Below are 19295 nucleotides of genomic sequence, written 5' to 3'. Positions count from 1 at the left end.
AGCAAACATCAAATTATAAAATTTGCATGCCTTTCATCATAGACCTTTGTCAGGAAATGTGGCTTAGTGACTTCATTATAACACAAATGCATGTATGATAATTAACATTCACTTCTGTAGTAACACATACAGCTTTAACATATTATATTAAAAACATCGGTATCAGATTAGTATGTTTAAAATGTGTTTCAACACCTAAAACCCAACATCGATTGAGAAAGATTTTCATCGATATGGAATCGATAAAAAACTAAGAAAAATAAACCCATCAGAGTCTCAAAATGTTACAATATAACCAGTCAGTATCAAAGAAATACAGTATCACTACAGGTTGAGTATCCCTTATCCAAAATGCTTGGGACAAGAAGTATTTTGGATATCAGATTTTTCCGTATTTTGGAATAATTGCATACTATAATGAGATATCATGGTGATGGGACCTAAGGCTAAGCGCAGAATGCATTTATGGTTCATATAACCCTTATACATACAGCCTGAAGGTAATTTTAGCCAATATTTTTAATAACTTTGTGTATATTAAGCAAGGTTTGTGTACATTGAGCCATCAGAAAACAAAGATTTCATTATCTCACTCTCACTCAAAAAAATCCGTATTTCGGAATATTCCGTATTTCGGAATATTTGGATATGGGATACTCAACCTCTATAACTAAATAATTATTTATGCATTCATAAAATATTAGCATATACACAGTCATAGTTAATGTGTTCACAATTAATTGCATCAAAGCGTATCAAAGCAATGGCTTGTAATTCTCTCCCATGCAACTGAACAATTACTGTAATGATTCAGTGTCAATAGAATTAATTCCTTATACATTTTATGGTCAAATTAAATTAATTAACGGCAAGATTAAATTCTACCATCTAATCTTGCTGCAAATGTATTTATTAAATGACCTTAATATTATAAGGAATTCACTGATGCAATTAATTATGAATATGGTAACTATGACTGTCTGTCTGTTAATTATTTTATAAATAATGTAAATGTTTAGCTACAATGAAATTTCTGCATTAATGTGTGGTTATAACTTACAATGTTGAGTCTATGAAAGTTTTAAATGAGCTTAAATTTTTATTTTATTTTGCATAACTGTTTTAGGAGACATGATAATATTTATTTTGGGTATGAACTACTCTTACAGGCTCTTATTTAGCACCTACTTGCATCGCCCTCTTCTTTTCTCTTAATTGTAGACCATAGGGGCGACCTATAACCTTAATCCAGCACTGCATTATAACTAGGGATAGAGCCAACGGTATCCGGACTCTGGGTCCACAGCACTTAGGTTGACACACCTTAGGTCGATGCCTATTGGTCGACAGTGACTAGGTCGACACCAGAAATATGAAAGCGCTGACACTCTGTATATATATATATGAAAATATTTTTATTTTTTTTTAACAATTTTCTTTATTCACACCAAGAGAGACTGAACGGTCAACAACATGTGGTACAAAAAGCAATGGCTTAATAAAATGTACATAACAGTCCTCATGGCGTCAGTTTTCCAATTATTTTGTGTATAATTAACAGATAAGCAAAACATCTCCTCGAAACAGGAGCGCATCATGGGGAAAATGGGAACATCAGGAGGTAACGTGGGAGGAGGGATGGGGGACAGAGAGAAGAAAAGAAAGAAAGAAAAAGGGGAGAGAGGGGACAACATATCCGTTCTAAACGACAGTGGGAGTACAATATCTGGATTGTCTGCATTAATTATAGACACTACACATATAATGGGTATACCTGTATATCATGAAGCAGTTCAGAGACAGTCAGGCACCAAAATTGCAGGGCGGTGTCCGGAGGGAGGGCCCGGGTGCGACCCACTCGGGGGACAATGAGATGGGGTTAAAGGCCAGGATTGAATCCTAAGTTGAGGGGGACCGCGTATTTAGCCAAGGGCCCCAGACTAATTCAAATTTGTGGGGGCAGTCATGCAGGTAATAGGTGATTTTTTCCATGTTGGCTACAAACCATATATGGTTGTTCAGGGCAGGGATCGTGGGCGGAGCGGTAGTTTTCCAATTTTTGGCAATCAAGGATTTAGCCGCTACAAGTATATGGGAAAATAATTTATTCAGTAGGGGGTCAAGGTCTGGGTGTGGACGAGCCAGTAGAAACATCCATGGGTCTAATGTAAGCTTAAGCCCTGCTAAGGAGTTCAATATGTCGAGCACTTTCCCCCAGTAGTTAACGATACGTGGGCAGGTCCACCAAATATGGAGGAGAGTACCCCGTAGGCCGCATCCCCGCCAACACACCGGGGTGGCAGAAGGAAACATCCGCGATAGTTTGTCTGGGGTATAGTACCACCTGTAATATAATTTATAGGATGTCTCCTTGAGTCGGGTCGAGATTGAGCTTTTAGCAATGCCCTCCCGAACTTCCTCCCAACAGGTTTCATCTGGGGGGGGGGGCCCAAGTCCCTCTCCCACTCCCATTCGTGGCGGGTCTGCGGTCCAGAGGAGGTCCCAACCAACAGGGTATATATTTTCGAGATTAGGCCTCTGCTTATGGGTTTTGCAAGACATAAAGACTCAAAGGGTGTAAGGTCCCGCTGGGCGTCGGCCTGTGGTAGGGATAGAAGGAAATGACGGAGTTGGAAATATTCAAAGAAGGGAGGGGACAGTGAGGGGAATTTGGACTTAATAACATCTAATGACATCCATTGGCCTTGTAGGGATAAGTCATGGACCACAAGGATCCGGGCATTAAACCAGGATGTAAATTTACGGGGAGGTATCCCGGCGGGAAAGTCTGGGTTGTCCCAGAGGGGTGTAAGAGGGGAGTGTGGGAAGGATAAGCAGTATTTCGTAGTAGACTTGTGCCAGATAGATAGGTGACATTTAAGGGAAGGTGAGATGTCTCTAAGGGCCAGTCGGTGTGGTTTGCCCAGGCCCCATAGCGAAGCCAGTGAACGGATTCCCATAAATAGTGCGGCGAGATCGACCCAGGCGATACAGCCACGGGGTGCAAATGAGGCCACCATTTGACTAAGATGGCTAGCCAGGTAGTAGAGTTTGATATCGGGGAATCCTCGGCCACCCGCAGTGCGGGGAAGTCGAAGTACATTAAAGGCAATCCGAGGGGGTTTGTCGTTCCAGACAAACTTCACAAATGAGGCCTGGGCATCCCTGAGGACCTTCTCCGGGACCCTCACAGGCAGGGTCTGAAAAAGATATAGAAGTTGTGGCATAGCTGTCATTTTAAGGGCAATTATCCTACCCAGCCAGGATATGATGTGCTTCCTCCATCTTATCAGATCTGAATTGATCTTGTTCAGTATCCGTGGAAAATTTTCGGAGTATAAGGAATTATAGTGGGAGGTAATATAGACTCCTAGGTACTTGATCTTATTAGTTTGCCAACGTAAGTCAAAGGAGGACTGTAGAGAGTGCCTAAGGTCTCCAGGGACATGTAGCAGCATGGCTTCTGATTTAGAGTAGTTTATTTTATATCCCGAGAGGGAACCATATTCCTCTATAATCCTGAATAGGGCGGGTAGGGAAGACTGCGGCTGGGTTATAGATAGTAGGACATCGTCGGCGAAGAGGGAGATTTTGGACTCCTGTGAGCCCATCTGCACTCCCCGGACACTGTCTGACTTCCTTATCATGGCTGCTAGTGGTTCAATGACCATGGCAAACACCAGGGGCGAAAGAGGACAACCCTGTCTAGTTCCATTAGTCAATGGGAAGGGGGGGGACAGTATCCCGTTGGTAAGAACTTTTGCTATCGGAGAGGAATAGAGTGCTGAAGCCCCAGTCAGAAATTTCGCCGATATCCCAAATGCCTGAAGAGTCTGCAGTAAGAACGGCCAAGAGATACGATCGAACGCCTTCTCAGCGTCAAGGGAAAGGATAATAGATGGAGTTTTCCTGGTATTCAATAGGTGGATAGTGTCGATCGCTTTTCTAGTGTTGTCTCTAGCCTGGCGTCCTGGTATAAATCCCACTTGATCATAGTGTATCAGTTCAGGTAACACACCGTTAAGGCGGGTGGCCAGAATCTTTGCATATATTTTAATATCAAGATTCAGTAGGGATATGGGGCGATAGTTGGCGCAATTTCGTGGGTCTCTGCCTTCTTTATGTATAACTATTACTCTGGCCTCCAGCATGGTACTTGGTAATGGGGCGCCCTGTAGGACCGCGTTAAATAGTACCCGAAGATGGGGGAGCAACAGGGGGGCAAATTTTTTGTAATATGAGGCCGTAAAGCCGTCAGGGCCTGGGGCTTTAGAAGATTTAAGGTTTCTCAGAACGGCTGTTATTTCCTCCTCCGTGATATCTCTGTTCAGATCTGCCGCATCAGTGACAGATAGTTGGGGGAGGTCAGCTCGTCGGAGAAATTCTGAGATTAATGCATCAGGAGGGTTGGGGCTTGGGGCCTTGGGGTTTAAGTTATATAGCTTGGTGTAATAATGTCGAAACTCCGTGTTTATACCCCCTGGGTCATATGTAAGTACGCCAGAGTCGGTCTTTACCGCTAAAATATTGTTACGAGATCTTTGGGCTCTGAGGCGAGATGCCAGGATTCTGTCGGCTTTGTCGCCTTTCTCGTAGAAGGTCTGGTTAAGCCTCTGAAGAGTCTTCGCCGTGCGTTCCGACAGAGAAAGTGACATTGCGTTCCTAGCCTCTAGCAGGGGCTCTAGGTTAGATATGGTGGGAGACAGTTTATGCTGACGTTCAAGGGTCTGGAGTTTCGTAGAGAGGGAAAGGAAGCTGAGCTTCTGGGATTTTTTAAACCTAGCCGTCTGGCTTATTAGATGGCCTCGGAGGACAGCTTTGTGTGCTTCCCACAGGGTAGTTGGGGATATCTCCGGGACATCATTGAGAAGGAAGTATTCGGTCAGGCAGTCTTTAATTTGAGAGGTGACTTCGTGGTTATGTAAGACGGAGTCGTTCAGACGCCAGGATGCGGGGGGAGGTCGTGGGGTGATGGATTGGAGTTCGGCAGTGATCGGGCAATGGTCAGACCATATCATAGGGAGAATACCAGCAGATTTCAGTTTTGGGGATATATCCCGGCTGAGTAGGATCATGTCTATTCTAGAGTAGGTTTTGTGTACCGGGGAATAAAAGGTGTAGTCTCTGGTCAATGGTTCAGATATCCTAAAGGAGTCGAATAGCAGGTGGGTTTTTAAAAGGTCTAGCAAGGCAAGGGATGCCAGCGTCGGACGGGAGTGGTGAGGGGACCGAGGACGGGGAGGGGATGACCTATCTATAGAGGCATCTAGCACCTCATTGAAATCTCCAGCCATGATGACTTCTCCTCGGCCGAGACTAGTCAGCTGTGCGCTGATTCTCCCGAAAAATGTAGCTTGGTTTTGATTTGGTGCGTATATGTTAATTAGGGTGCATAGGCAATCATTCAGCTTCCCCACTAGGATAAGCCATCTACCTGCTTTATCTGCATGACTGTCCAGCAGCTCGAACGTGAGGTGAGCAGCTATCAAGATGGAAACCCCCCTCTTCTTATGTGTGGCATCGCATGCATGAAACGTAAGTGGGTAAGCTTTGGATTTTAGGTCGGGGTGTAGGGATTTCTTAAAATGTGTTTCTTGAAGGAAGACTAAATCTCCCTTGGCCTGCTTAAGGGAGAGAAATAGTTTGGTGCGTTTGTGGGGGCTATTCAAACCTTTAACGTTGTGCGAGTAGACTTTAAGAGCCATGTCCGGCCGGATCTCGAAACGCTTCATCTCCTCCCTCCAGACACCGCATCTCTACGGAGAACCAGGACAAAAACAGAGTAAGTATGTGCAGATTCTGGTTGGCATTTATGTATGGACGGACAAAAGAAAAGAAAAAGCCTAGATACCAAGATAGTGAAAGAAACAGGGAGGACAAAACGTGGGAAAGACAGGGAAAAGAGGGGGGTTGGAGACCAGAAAAAACGGCATCTGGCCATATGTGCCGGTCAAGGGGAAACCATAGGGGGTCACCAGGTGACAACGACCGGGCAAGGGTATAAGACCCAATTGTGGGGACGCGACCTGGCCGAGCCAGACGTATCAGAGGTAGTGGGCACTCATCTCAGTGCCCCGAGTCTGGGAGTCTACGTTTGAAGGGATATATGCGTAACCATCTGCTCCCCAACTCCACCCTCCCCTAGGTTATCTAGCAATATGCCAACGGCCAGCCTAGATTACTATATCTAGATGGCGGTGCATTAGATGCGGGGAGGTGGGACGCTGTTGGGGCGGAAGCAGGGGAAAGCCACAACTGGGAGAGACGGACACACAGATAAGCAATGTAGAATAGGAGAATAAGGCAACATTTAGACTAGGCTGTCCTCAGGAGTCTCGACCAACAGAGGCGGACTTCCGAGTTGAAGGGACCCGTGTCCAATCACGGTTCAGAGAGCGTCTCGGAGTGTCGGACGATTCTGCGTGGGGAGCCTCATTTATCCGCAGCGGAGATTCGGGCATATTCAGAGACGGGGTAACGCCTAGGTTGCGTAGGAGATCTTTAGCTTCAGCTAGGTCCTTAGCCGAGTGGAGTCGGTTATGGTGCCACACAAGTATGCGGAAGGGGAATCCCCATCTATATCGAATGCCCTTATCACGAAGAGCCAAAGTGATAGGACGGAATTCCTTTCTTTTAATTAGTGTGCTGGGAGCAATGTCCTGAAATATTTGGAGGGAATGACCCAGAAAGTCCAGCTTGGAAAGTTTTCTAGTCTCCCGGAGCAAGTCCTCTTTAGCCGAATAGTAGTGGCAGCGGAGAATAACGTCTCTGGGTTGTGCTTGGTCCTGAGAGCGGGGGCGAAGTGCTCTGTGGGCTCTATCCAGCAGAAATTGATCTTCCGGCGTTGAGGGCAAGAGATGGACGAACAATTTCTTAAGGAAGCCGGGAAGGGATGTCATATCAATTTCCTCGGGGATCCCCCTGATGCGGAGATTATTCCGGCGCGCCCGATTATCCTGATCCTCCTGGTGTTCCAGGATTAGGCGCATTTCTTGTCTCATGGTATGGACATCATCTTCCACCCCCTGCTGAAAGGCGACCACTTCGTCCATTTTGGACTCCAAGTGGTCTGTTCTGTCCCCCAGGTCTGTGACGTCGGCTTTAAGAGAGGTGATAGCGGTATGGACCTCCGCCTGTATCGCCTGTACAGATCTTCTTGTCTCCTTAATTTCGCAGAAAAGCAGGTGAAGATCCTTTCGGGTCAGAGGTGAGTGGTCGGAATCTTCCGAGTCTGAGGCATCTAGTTGCGGTGTGGTCTCTTGACCTGTTTTTTTGGTGTTTGAATAGGCATATTTCTTCAGGTTCGGGGTCGCCGCTGCCACTTGTTGCTTTTTGTTGCCTTTAGACATATTTGAGCTTGCGTGTGTATGAACTGGTTAAGGAAAATTACTGCATCGGAGTGTTCAAAATAGTCCCGGTGGTGGAGACGGAGCAGCTTCTATTTTATAACATAGGTGATCCCGAGACTCAGGGCATGCTCCAATGGATCACATTATGAGAGATAGGCTACTCAGCCTGCAGCTGGGAACAGATATGAGGGCCGCCAGCAGGTGGAGCTCCAGGATCATATATCATAGGTGAAGCAGAACAGAGTAAAATGGTGAGTGATATTTGTGGTGAATTACTCTGCGCTGGTTATGTGTCAGGCCCCGAGGGTCCCCAGAGGGCTTATTTGTTGAATGCCCAATTGAGTTGAGCTGCACTGGTAAACATGTGGTGGAGAGTAATGAGGTAATGGCGGGCTAGGGCCCACGGGCCCAGCGGATAGCCGCTTCTATATCTGCAGGACAGAGATATATATATTTTGGGGGGCACACTACCAGGGTCCACAGGGGTGGGATCCTGTCTGCGGTCCAGCCGACACACAGGGTCCCCTGGTCTCACCTTCAGCCCCCGCCGGCAGCGACTCCAGTCCAAGATGGCCGCCGGCAACCAGCCTGTCTCCTCCAGGCCCTCGTGTGGGGCACCTCGGTCTATTTAGGCGGTGCAGGCAGCTCCGGCATTATGGGACAGAGCCGCCGCCGCCGCCCGCCGCACGCTGATAGGGTCTGCCGCCAGCCCCTGGCGGACCACGGCGTTCGTCCCGGCGCTCTCAGGGCTCGTTGCAGGCAGCCAGCCGCACCTGGTCTCACTCGCCGCCGGACACCGACGGGACTCTGCACCCACGGATACCGCAGGCGGAGTTGCAGAATAAGTAGCTGGGTCCTGCTTGTTGCCGGTAGGTTCCGCAGCCCTCGTCCACACCGAGCGGGGTCTCCTCCAAAATCTAGCCCCCGGCTTCCGCCCGGCACCCAGGCCCCAACCCGCAAGGAGGCAGGAGGCCTCCTCCGGCTCCGGGACTCGACGTGACGGGAGCAGGGGGGATTGTTTAGGGCAGCAGGAGCTTAGTGGGCAGGAATGTAAGCCAAATAAAGGCCTATTTCGGCTGTTTTCCAGCTCTGGTGCCAGGAGCTGATCCTATGCACGTCCTTCCAGCTTGCCTGCCAGGCCACGCCCCCGAAAATATTTTTATTTTTAAAATAAAAATATTTTATATATATATATATATATATATACAGAGTGTCAGCGCTTTCAAATTTCATCTTTTTTTTCCTTAGTTTTATTTGGGTTGAGTATCCCTTGGTTATATGAAGGCTGCGACAAATCTGTGCATTTAATTACTGGGTATTTGGTTGGCACCGGGAAGATTTCTTTCTTATTTTTTTCTTGACACCAGAAATAGGTTGACGCGGCCATTAGGTCGACATGGAAAAAGTTTTTAACTTTTTTTTTTTTACTTTTTCATACTTTACGATCCACGTGGACTACAATTGGGAACGGTAACCTTGCCCGAAGCATGGCGAGTGAAGCAAGCCATGCGAGGGGACATGGTGCACTAATTGGGGTTCCCGATCACTTTATAAAGAAAACAACAAAAAAACATTAAAAACTCATGTCGACCTTTTTCCACGTCGACCTGGTTCATGTCGACCTAAGGGCCATGTCGACCTATTTCCTGTGTCGACCTAACTGTTGACCAATAGTCGTCAACCTAATGTGTGTCGACCTAGACCCATATCTGAGTAAACAACATTCATTTATTTCAAGAAAGGAAAACATATGGGTTTTGAGAGATATGCTAATGTGATGGATATTATCACAATTTGCATAACGCCCAACATCTGGAGCTGGCAATGCAGTTCTCCCTCGCGTGGCCGAAAGGGGAGGGTGTCCTTTGGGAAGAGGGGCGTGGCTTCGTGGAAGTATCTCAATTGCCAGCCACGTGCCCATTTTCGTCATTGAGGGCAGTGGCAAACGCAGGATTTCTAGAGAGGGGTTTCCAAATGCAATCCATAATCTCCCACTCTGCGGAGCAAGTGCAGGAGTCTGGGGGAGCAGTAGAAGAACCTAGTAATGACCCTGAACATTGGTAGTTTTTATACATTGGATACTGTATGGAATACAGTATTAATATTTAACGCTATAGATTGTCTACAGTATAGGCTGTATCAAACATATTTAAACAATATAAATAAGATAAGTGGTCAGGAAAAGGTTAAACATACCATACTAAATAAACAAACAAACAAACAAACAAACAAACAAACATAATACACCCAGTAGTAGGCAGAAGTGCACTTTCTAAGCACACATTCTCCCACCTCATGGAAAGGCTTCTGTCTCTTCTTCCTGGCAGCTACCTTCATATTATATACCACTGCTATTATCGTTATGATTTGAGCCACTTGCCAAGAGGAGGGGGGTTTCCAGGCAACCAGAAACCCCCCCTGCGTTTGCCTATGGAGGGGGCATGCCCAGCGCTCCATGAGCTGCTGGCATGCTTCCAGTCCCTCTGTCTCCCAAGATTACACGCAGTGTGCATTCGCACAACGTCTATTCACAGAGCAGCGAGTGACAGGGAGCCTCCCAACTCCCCATCACCACTGTGCGACAGTGCGGCCCATGGGTGGGACAGCGGTACAGTCCAAAAAAAATAGGACCGTCCCACGAAAATCGGGACAGTTGAGAGGTATGCAATTTATGATAAGGTGTCACAAGCTAGTATTGTATAGATTTTTTTTCTAGAAAATATCACACAAAGCCCTGCAAATGTCTGTCTGGAAGAATAGTTAAATAAGAACACACCTGCATTATTTTATTTTATACAAACTATGTTGAAGTAAAATAGATTCATAAGACTAATGAGGATATCGGTGAACATATTGACATAAGCAGCTGTGCCAATCTTGAAAATTAATTAAAGAACAGGTGTGTCAAGCTTAAAAAAATTATTATTGTCTCCAGTAGTCTACGATATACAGAATGGAAGTTACTCAGAATCAATTCATTGGCACATCAAAGGTGCTTGTTAGGAAGGGATTAATCTAGACATGAAAAAAGGCAGAAATTCCCCCAGTACTCTGCAATGGACCAGCAAAAGAGAATTGCATCCTACATAACAATAAAATTCAGAGGACTCAGGACCTAATTCAGCATGGAACGCTGTTCCAACAGCGTTCACATGCTGAAGCCCTCTGCAGTGTACTCACACGCAGAAGCCGCACTGTGCGTGCGCACACAATGGGATGCAACGGCATCTCACATGTGCAAACGCCTCTGCCTAACTGACAGGTAGATGCGTTCGCGGGGTGAGAGGGGGCGTTGTGGTGGCATTTTAGGGGAGCGGTCCGGACAATGCAGGCGTGTCTAGACCGTTGTTTGGGGCGGGCTGCAGCGGCTGCGTGACACACAGCGGCTGTGAATCTAAACATACCGGGTTGCTGTCTGCCTTAGCAGCTAGGCTGCGTAGGCAGAGGGCAACCCTAAACCTGCGAGAGCGTCGCAAGACTGCTCTCGCATGTTTGCAGGTGGGGGGCAGGACCTGACATGCGGGGCGGACTTGCCATGTACTGGGCATCCCCCCGCATGTCAGACTAAAGGGTTGTAGGTGTGCGATTTTTCTCACATCTACAACCCATGCTGAATTAGGCCCTCACTTACACACATTTGCAAAAATATTATAAACCATCCAACAAATCATGGCGTCTCTGCTCACCTGGTCCTTCTCTACACAAAAATAGCCCCACTTTGGTTCATATATCCATGTGTTTCTACATTGAGAGCCAACTTACCTGGAGGCACACCATGTTCCTCCAATGTGGCAACACAAGTATCAGCTTTCCTACCAGCCACTGATCTCATACATACCTCTTAAAACAGTGAAACACAGAATGGACATTTTTAGAATCAATTTATTGTTCTACTCTGGAACTTAAGCGTTAACAATGAACATGGTGAAAAGGAATTCAAAGGATCAGCATCAATGCTTGTACAGACTCTATGATGGAAAATGTTGTGCGGAGTGTGTGTGTGTGTGTGGGGGGGGGGGGAGTGATATTTTTGCGTTATTAGAATTTATGTAATTTGAGAATTTACTATATGAACGGATTTCTCTAAATAGGTTGGGGAGTGTGATATGCGGCCCAGTGACAGTTAACTAGAAGAGAATGGTGTATAAAGATTTTTTTATGCACCCAGGCAACAACTATAATGCATACAACGTCAGAATGTCTGTGTATCCAAACTGCAGGGAACTCCATGACAGGTACAAATAATAAGAGGGTACAAATAATAAGAGAGGCCAGGGGTATCCTTGAACCCTGCCATTTTCTGATTTGAAACTACAAGTTAGAGAATCCATTTGCAAATAACAAAGTGGTAGGATTCTCGTATAAATGTCATGTTTATGGATGAAAGTGTGATAAGTAGCACTGCATGTTTAATAAGGCAATAACCTGTTTAGCAGGTGCAATATGGTAGTGACAGCTGATGCAAGTTCTGAATAGTCCTGGTAAAGGTAACAGCAGACAGTAGGGTCTGGAGTTCAATATGAGGGGGAGTAGGCGAGAGCATAATCAAATTTAATTTTTGGGTCTGGCACACTGTTTAAGCAAATAACAAAGGTAAAGTAATAACAATGTCAGGTTCTTGAAGCAATTCCGATTTACAATAATAAGCAGGCAAATGGAGCAGGCACAAGAGATGTCAAAAGTCACATCTAAAATCAGTACACATAGGATAAGAATGAGAGCGTGGTGTACAGTAGTGAAAATAACACTGGCAATCACCTAGCACTGAATGTTACCCCTGACCCTTCTTTATAGTGCTTGGAAACAGATATCTAAGGCTATAGGAAGCTGCTCTCAATCCACATATGTGTCTCTATCGAGAGGCAATCTAGGTAATAATAGGATTTTAATTACCTACTGGTAAATCCTTTTCTCGTAGTCCGTAGAGGATGCTGGGGTCCACATTAGTACCATGGGGTATAGACAGGTCCACTAGGAGCCATTGGCACTTTAAGAGTTTGAGAGTGTGGACTGGCTCCTCCCTCTATGCCCCTCCTACCAGACTCAGTATAGGAACTGTGCCCGAGGAGACGGACAACTTCGAGAGAAGGATTTTACACAGATAGTGGCGAGATTCACACCAGCTCATACATACAAGGCAAACCAAGCTAACCAGCTTGAAAACTCAGCAACGACTGAACAAGGTCACTTAACCAAGTAACAAAACAGTACTTAACCAAGAACTAAGCAGTACTGAACTAAGCAACCACTGCAGGATCACGAAGCGCTGGGCGGGCGCCCAGCATCCTCTACAGATTATGAGAAAAGGATTTACCAGTAGGTAATTAAAATCCTATTTTCTCTTACGTCTTAGAGGATGCTGGGGTCCACATTAGTACCATGGGGATGTACCAAAGCTCCCAGAAAGGGAGGGAGAGCGCGGAGGCTCCTGCAGAACTGATTGACCAAACTTCAGGTCCTCAGAGGCCAAAGTACCGAACTTGTAAAACTTAGCAAACGTGTTCGACCCAGACCAAGTAGCCACTCGGCAAAGCTGTAAAGCTGAGAAACCACGGGCAGCCGCCCAGGAAGAACCCACCTTACTAGTAGAGTGGGCCTTAACAGATGTAGGACATGGCAGTCCTGCCGTAGAATACGCATGCTGGATAGTGCACCTGATCCAGCTAGAGATAGCCTGTTTAGAAGAAGGACACCTAAGTTTCTTGGGATAATACAGGACAAACAAAGAGTCCGATTTTCTGTGACAAGCAGTCCTCTTCACATACATTTTCAGAGCCCTCACAACGTCCAAGGACTTTGATGAAATTGAGGAGTCAGTAGCGACTGCTACCACAAGAGGTTGGTTGATATGAAATGCCGACACAACCTTCGGAAGGAACTGCTGACGTGTCTGGAGCTCAGCACTATCTTCATGGAAGATCAAGTAGGGGCTCTTACAAGACAAAGCACCCAACTCCGACACAGGTCTAACAGAAGCTAAGGCCAACAGAGTGATAGCCTTCCATGTGAGAAACTTGACCTCAACCTCCGGTAGAGGTTGGAACCAATACGATTGGAGGAACTGTAACACCACGTTAAGATCCCAGGGCACCGTAGGTGGCACAAAGGGAGGCTGGATGTGCAGAACCCCTTTCAAAAAAGTCTGAACCTCAGGGAGGGAAGCCAACTGTTTCTGAAAGAAAATGGATAGGGCCGAAATCTGGACCTTTACGGATCCCAACCGCAGGCCCATGTCCACACCTGCTTGCAGGAAGAAGAGAAAACATCCCAGTTGAAACTCCACCGTAGGAAACTTCTTGGACTCACACCAAGATACATACTTTTTCCAATTGCGATGGTAATGTTTAGACGTTACTCCTTTCCTAGCCTGTATCAGGGTAGGAATAACCTTGTTCGGAATGCCCTTCCGAGCTAAGATCTGGCGTTCAACCTCCATGCCGACAAACGTAGCCACGGTAAGTCTTGATAAGCGAACGGCCCCTGCTGCAGCAGGTCCTCCCGAAGAGGAAGAGGCCTCGGATCTTCCAACAGTAGATCCAGAAGGTCCACGTACCAAGCCTTTCTTGGCCAGTCCGGAACAATGAGGATTGCATGAACTCTTGTTTTCCTTATGAGCTTTACAACTCTTGGAATTAGTGGAAGCGGAGGAAACATGTACACCGACTGGAACACCCACGGAGTTACCAGGGCGTTCACCACCACTGCCTGCGGGTCTCTTGACTTGGAGCAATACCTCCAAAGTTTTTTGTTGAGGTGGGAGGCCATCATGTCTATTTGAGGAACCCCCCAAAGATTTGTCGCCTCCATGAACACCTCTGGATGGAGGCCCCACTCTCCTGGATGGAGATCGTGTCTGCTGAGGAAGTCCGCTTCCCAGTTGTCCACTCCCGGAATGAAGATTGCTGACAGCACCACTGCGTGCTTTTCTGCCGAGAGGATGATTTTTGTTACCTCTGACATTGCAGCTCTGCTCTTCATTCCGCATTGTCGGTTTATGTAGGCCACTGTCGTTACATTGTCCGACTGCACTTGAACGGCCTGATCTTTCAGAAGATGTGCCGCTTGCAGAAGACCGTTGTACATGGCTCTTTGTTCCAGAATGTTTATTGGAAGACTGGATTCCAGATATGACCACCTTCCATGGAAGGTTTCCCCTTGAGTGACTGCGCCCCAGCCCTGGAGACTTGCATCCGAGGTTAGAAGGATCCAGTCCTGAATCCCGAACCTGCGGCCCTCCAGAAGATGAGGCATTTGTAGCTACCAGAGGAGTGAAATCCTTGCTTTCAGCGACAGACGTATCCTCAGGTGCATATGTAGGTGAGAACCCGACCACTTGCCTAGAAGATCCAATTGGAAGGATCGAGCATGAAACCTTCCGAACTGCAGAGCCTCGTAAGAGGCAACCATCTTCCCCAGAAGACAAATGCACTGATGAATCGATATCCGGGCCGGCTTCAGGACATCCCGGACCATTGATTGTATCACCGCCTTCTCCACCGGTAGAAACACCCTCTGCACTTCCGTGTCGAGGATCATCCCCAGGAAAGACAATCTCCTTGTCGGCTCTAAATGTGACTTTGGAAGGTTCAGGATCCAACCATGGACCCTGAGCAAATGAGTCGTGAGAGCAATGGACTGCAACAGTTTCTCCCTGGATGACGCCTTTATCAGCAGATCATCCAGGTATGGAATTATGTTCACTTCCTGTCTGCGGAGGAGAACCATCATCTCTACCATCACCTTGGTGAACACCCTCAGTGCTGTGGAGAGACCGAATGGCAGCGCCTGAAACTGATAGTGACTGTCTAACAGTGCAATTCTGAGATAAGCCTGGTGCGGAGGCCAAATCGGAATGTGGAGATACGCATCCTTGATATCTAGGGATACCAGAAACTCCCCCTCCTCCAGACTTGAGATCACCGCTCTCAGAGACTCCATTTTGAATTTGAACTCCCTTAGATAAGGGTTCAACGATTTCAAGTTCAAAATTGGTCTGACTGAACCATCCGGTTTCGGTACCACAAAAAGGTTTGAATAATAACCCACATTGTGTATATGAGGTGGAACTGGGACAATGACCTCTGACTTTTCCAATTTCTGGATAGCTTCCAGTAGGACAGTTCTGTGTGTCAGTAAAGCTGGCAAGCCTGATTTGAAGAATCGATTAGGTGGGGTTTCTTGAAACTCCAGTCTGTACCCTTGGGACACAATATCCTGTACCCAGAGACCCAGGCCGGATGACACCCAGACGTGGCTGAAATGTCTGAGTCTCGCCCCCACCAGCCTGTCCTCCAGGCTGCGTGGTCCACCATCATGCTGAGGTTTTTGAGGTTCCAGAAGCAGGCTTCTGGTCTTGGGAGCCTGCGGGTGCAGGCTTCTTGGATTTTGCCCGCCCACATCTAAAGAAGGTGGTAGGAGGCTTGGACTTGTCTTAGCGGTCCGAAAGGACTGCGATGCAGATGAAGAAAAAGGTTTCTTCGTAGAAGGCGTAGCTGACTGAAGAAATGGTGACTTACCCGCGGTTGCCGTGGAAATCCAAGTATCCAACGCTTCCCCAAATAGAGCCTGACCTGTGTAGGGTAGGTTCTCCACAATTCTCCTGGATTCTGCGTCTGCAGACCATTGGCATAGCCAGAGTCCCCTGCGAGCTGAGACAGACATGGAAGATATCCTTGCAGTCAGCGTACCCAGGTCCTTCATGGATTCCACCATGAATCCCGCAGAATCCTGTATGTTACGTAAAAATAATTCAATTTCACTTATATCTATTGAATCCAAATCCTCTAGTAATGTGCCTGACCACTTTAATATAGCTTTAGAGATCCATGTGCAGGCAATAGTAGGCCGCAGCGCCACCCCTGAAGCAGTGTATATGGATTTGAGCATAGTGTCAATCTTACGATCAGCCAGTTCTTTTAACGCGGTAGATCCAGGGACAGGTAAAACCATCTTTTTAGACAGTCTGGAGACAGATACGTTAACTATGGGTGGGTTTTCCCATTTTTTCCTATCTTCCTCAGGGAAGGGAAAGGAAACCAGAATCCTTATTGGAATCTGGAATTTTTTCTCCGGGTTTTCCCAGGATTTTTCAAATAAAGCGTTTAATTTTTTAGACACAGGGAAAGTTAGCGAGGCTTTCTTATTGTCAGTGAAGTAAGCCTCCTCAACCTGCTCAGGTGTTGTGTCAGTAATATTTAACACATCTCTAATGACCTCAATCATTAGCTGCAACCCTTTTGCAAGGGATGCCGCCCCCTCAGCACATCCCCATCACTGTCTGCCGTGTCAGAGTCGGTATCCGTGTTATCTTGCATAATCTGGGCAAGTGCACGTTTCTGTGGGTATATGCTAGGGGATTTTGAAGGAATAGGAACAGAACCTGACCAAACGGCCATAGACTTCTTTAAAACCTGAGTTTCAGTCTCAGTATGAGCTACCCTAGTAGAGATCTGAGAGATCATTCCCTTAATAGAGGTTAACCACTCAGGATCATTAATGGGGATCTGAGACATTACATTATTGTGCACATGGAATGGATTCCTCCTGAGAGGAAATGTCCTCTGCAGCATAAGACACAGACATGGCTATGTGAGACAACACACACACACACACACACACACGGAAATGTCAGACACAGTTTCCCCCCAAGTATGCCACAGAGAGACACAGCGATTGGAGCCAACCCACACACAGCGCTTCCCTAGGTAGATATACCACTACCTAGCACTTACTGTATACCTTAATAGACTACACAGTATTTACACAGCCTCCCCCCCCCCCATTTTACAACCCTCTGGTACCGCACAGGATAGTGGAGTTGCTTGGAAGGACAGCTCTCCCTGTCAGCGTCTCTGTACAGGATCTGCACACAGGAAAATGGCGCTGAACGCTGCTGGGTCCGCTCTGAGGAGAAGCTCCACCCCCTGAACATGGCGCTGCTTCCCGCTCTTCAGTTCTTTATACTGGCCTGAGGATTGTTGCTGGCAGTGTAACTGAGGTCCCTGACAGGCTTGTGACCAGTGTAGGGTATAAGCGCTGGCTCAGAGCGCCCCCCACAGCGCTGCACCATGTACCGGAGCGTCCGGAGCGCAGTCAGTACTGCGCTCCCACCCTGTTGCCGACATCTTCACACCGGCTCCTCGCTTGCCAGGGGGGGCGGTGACTCACTCACCACCGGAATCTTCTGGCTCTGTAAGGGGGTGGCGGCATGCTGCGGGAGTGAGCGGTCGCCTGGGGCGGCTAGCGATCATCACCCTCAGGAGCTCAATGTCCTGTCAGCGGAGATAGTGGCACGAACCAGGGCCGTCTTAACAGCAGTGTATGCCCCTGGGCACAGCAATGCACTGGGCCCCCTAACCATGCTCCAGCGGTAGGGGTGGGGGGAGCTATCTGCAGCAGCTTTGATGTCCCGCATGCGGTAGGGGGTGCTCTATGTTCTGCTCAGCATGTAGGACCTGGTGCAGTAATTTCTGCTAATTACTCCTTTACTGCACAGATGGGGCGGAAGGGAGAACACTAAACTGTAGAAGGGGGCATTGGGCTGAATGAAGGGGCCCCGGTACATGACTTCCAGGGTGGTAGGGGGTGTTTAATACGTAGGTGAGGGGTGGATAGTGGAGTCGTCTTAATATTCATCATTTTCTGGTGGGAGGGCAGCTTGCTTGACCACAGATATCTCCAGTTCCTGGATATAGATTTCTTAGCTTTGGATAAGAAACTAGAGAGTCCCACCTTTCAAAAGGTACTGGGGACTTGGGTATAAGAGTTCAGGAGCCAAAGCAATCCACCGACAAAAATATAAAACTGCATATTAGGTGTGTGAAGCTAGAGCAAGGACCAGCTGCTTGAAGGCTGATATCTCTGGTTCTGACAATAGTAGAGACAAGCTGCCAGTGTCCAACTAAAAGGAGAGAGTCCCAGCTTTTGGAGTATACCCTCAGAAAACCTCTAAGTCAGACAGAACCTGAGATATCTGGCTGGGAAGAGCAATTGACAGGCTTGGATGCAGTGGCGTAAGTTCATCCAAGACGCCCGGAGGCAAGATAAATATTGGTGCCCCCCCACCCCTGTATTTAGACAAAGTATATATATATATATATATAGTAAGAGAGAGCGAGAGAGCAAGAGAGAGCGAGAGAGAGTGAGAGAGCAAGAGAGAAGGTGATAGATGGCACTCAGGAGGATGGATAATTCAGCACATTGTTAATGCATACAATGCATTACCAATAGTTATCTTGTCAACTATATATATATATGTCCGCCATTCTTTGCAAGCATATTGGAGTATGCTTGAAGAAAATTCCAAAGGACAGCTCTTGCGGTAAGAGCTGTTCTTTGTGATGATAGGACTTCGAGTTTACTGACCCGGAATCCTATCTGCACATGCGTGGGCTGACGTGTGCTGCTGGGGGGATGCTGGGAGGGATCCAATTGGGCAGAAGGACTTAGCAAAGGGGAAGGGGGGGGGGGGAGGGGAGATGAAGCAACAGAGGTCAGACAGCAGGGGGGCAGACCGGAGTGAGCCTCTTCTAATCACAACACCGCCTCGCAGGGGCAAATGCAGGATTTTTATGGGGGAGGGAAGTTTTCCATGTGTGCGTGTGTGCAGTAATAGACACACAAATACACATATATGTGTGTCTCTAAATATATATATATATATACACACACACTATATATAGCACACATGCATATGGCCTCCCACACACATTTTCACTACAGAAACTATAGGCTGCTGCAATCATAATAGCCCACCACCCCTGCAAATATTTACTGTTGCAATAATTTATTATAGATCCCCCCACCCCCAGTACTCCCATCCCAGCAAATATAGACAACAGTCGTCTATTGTAGATCCCATCTCTCCACCCACACATACTGTATACATACTTCCACCAATCCCCCTGGGTTCACTACGATCTGCCGGCGGCTGGCCTCCCGGCGACC

The sequence above is a fragment of the Pseudophryne corroboree genome, chromosome 1 (assembly GCF_028390025.1).
Source record: "Pseudophryne corroboree isolate aPseCor3 chromosome 1, aPseCor3.hap2, whole genome shotgun sequence".
NCBI lineage: Eukaryota > Metazoa > Chordata > Amphibia > Anura > Myobatrachidae > Pseudophryne > Pseudophryne corroboree.
The sequence above is the reverse complement of the archived record's forward strand: the minus strand, read 5'-3'. Positions refer to the sequence as shown.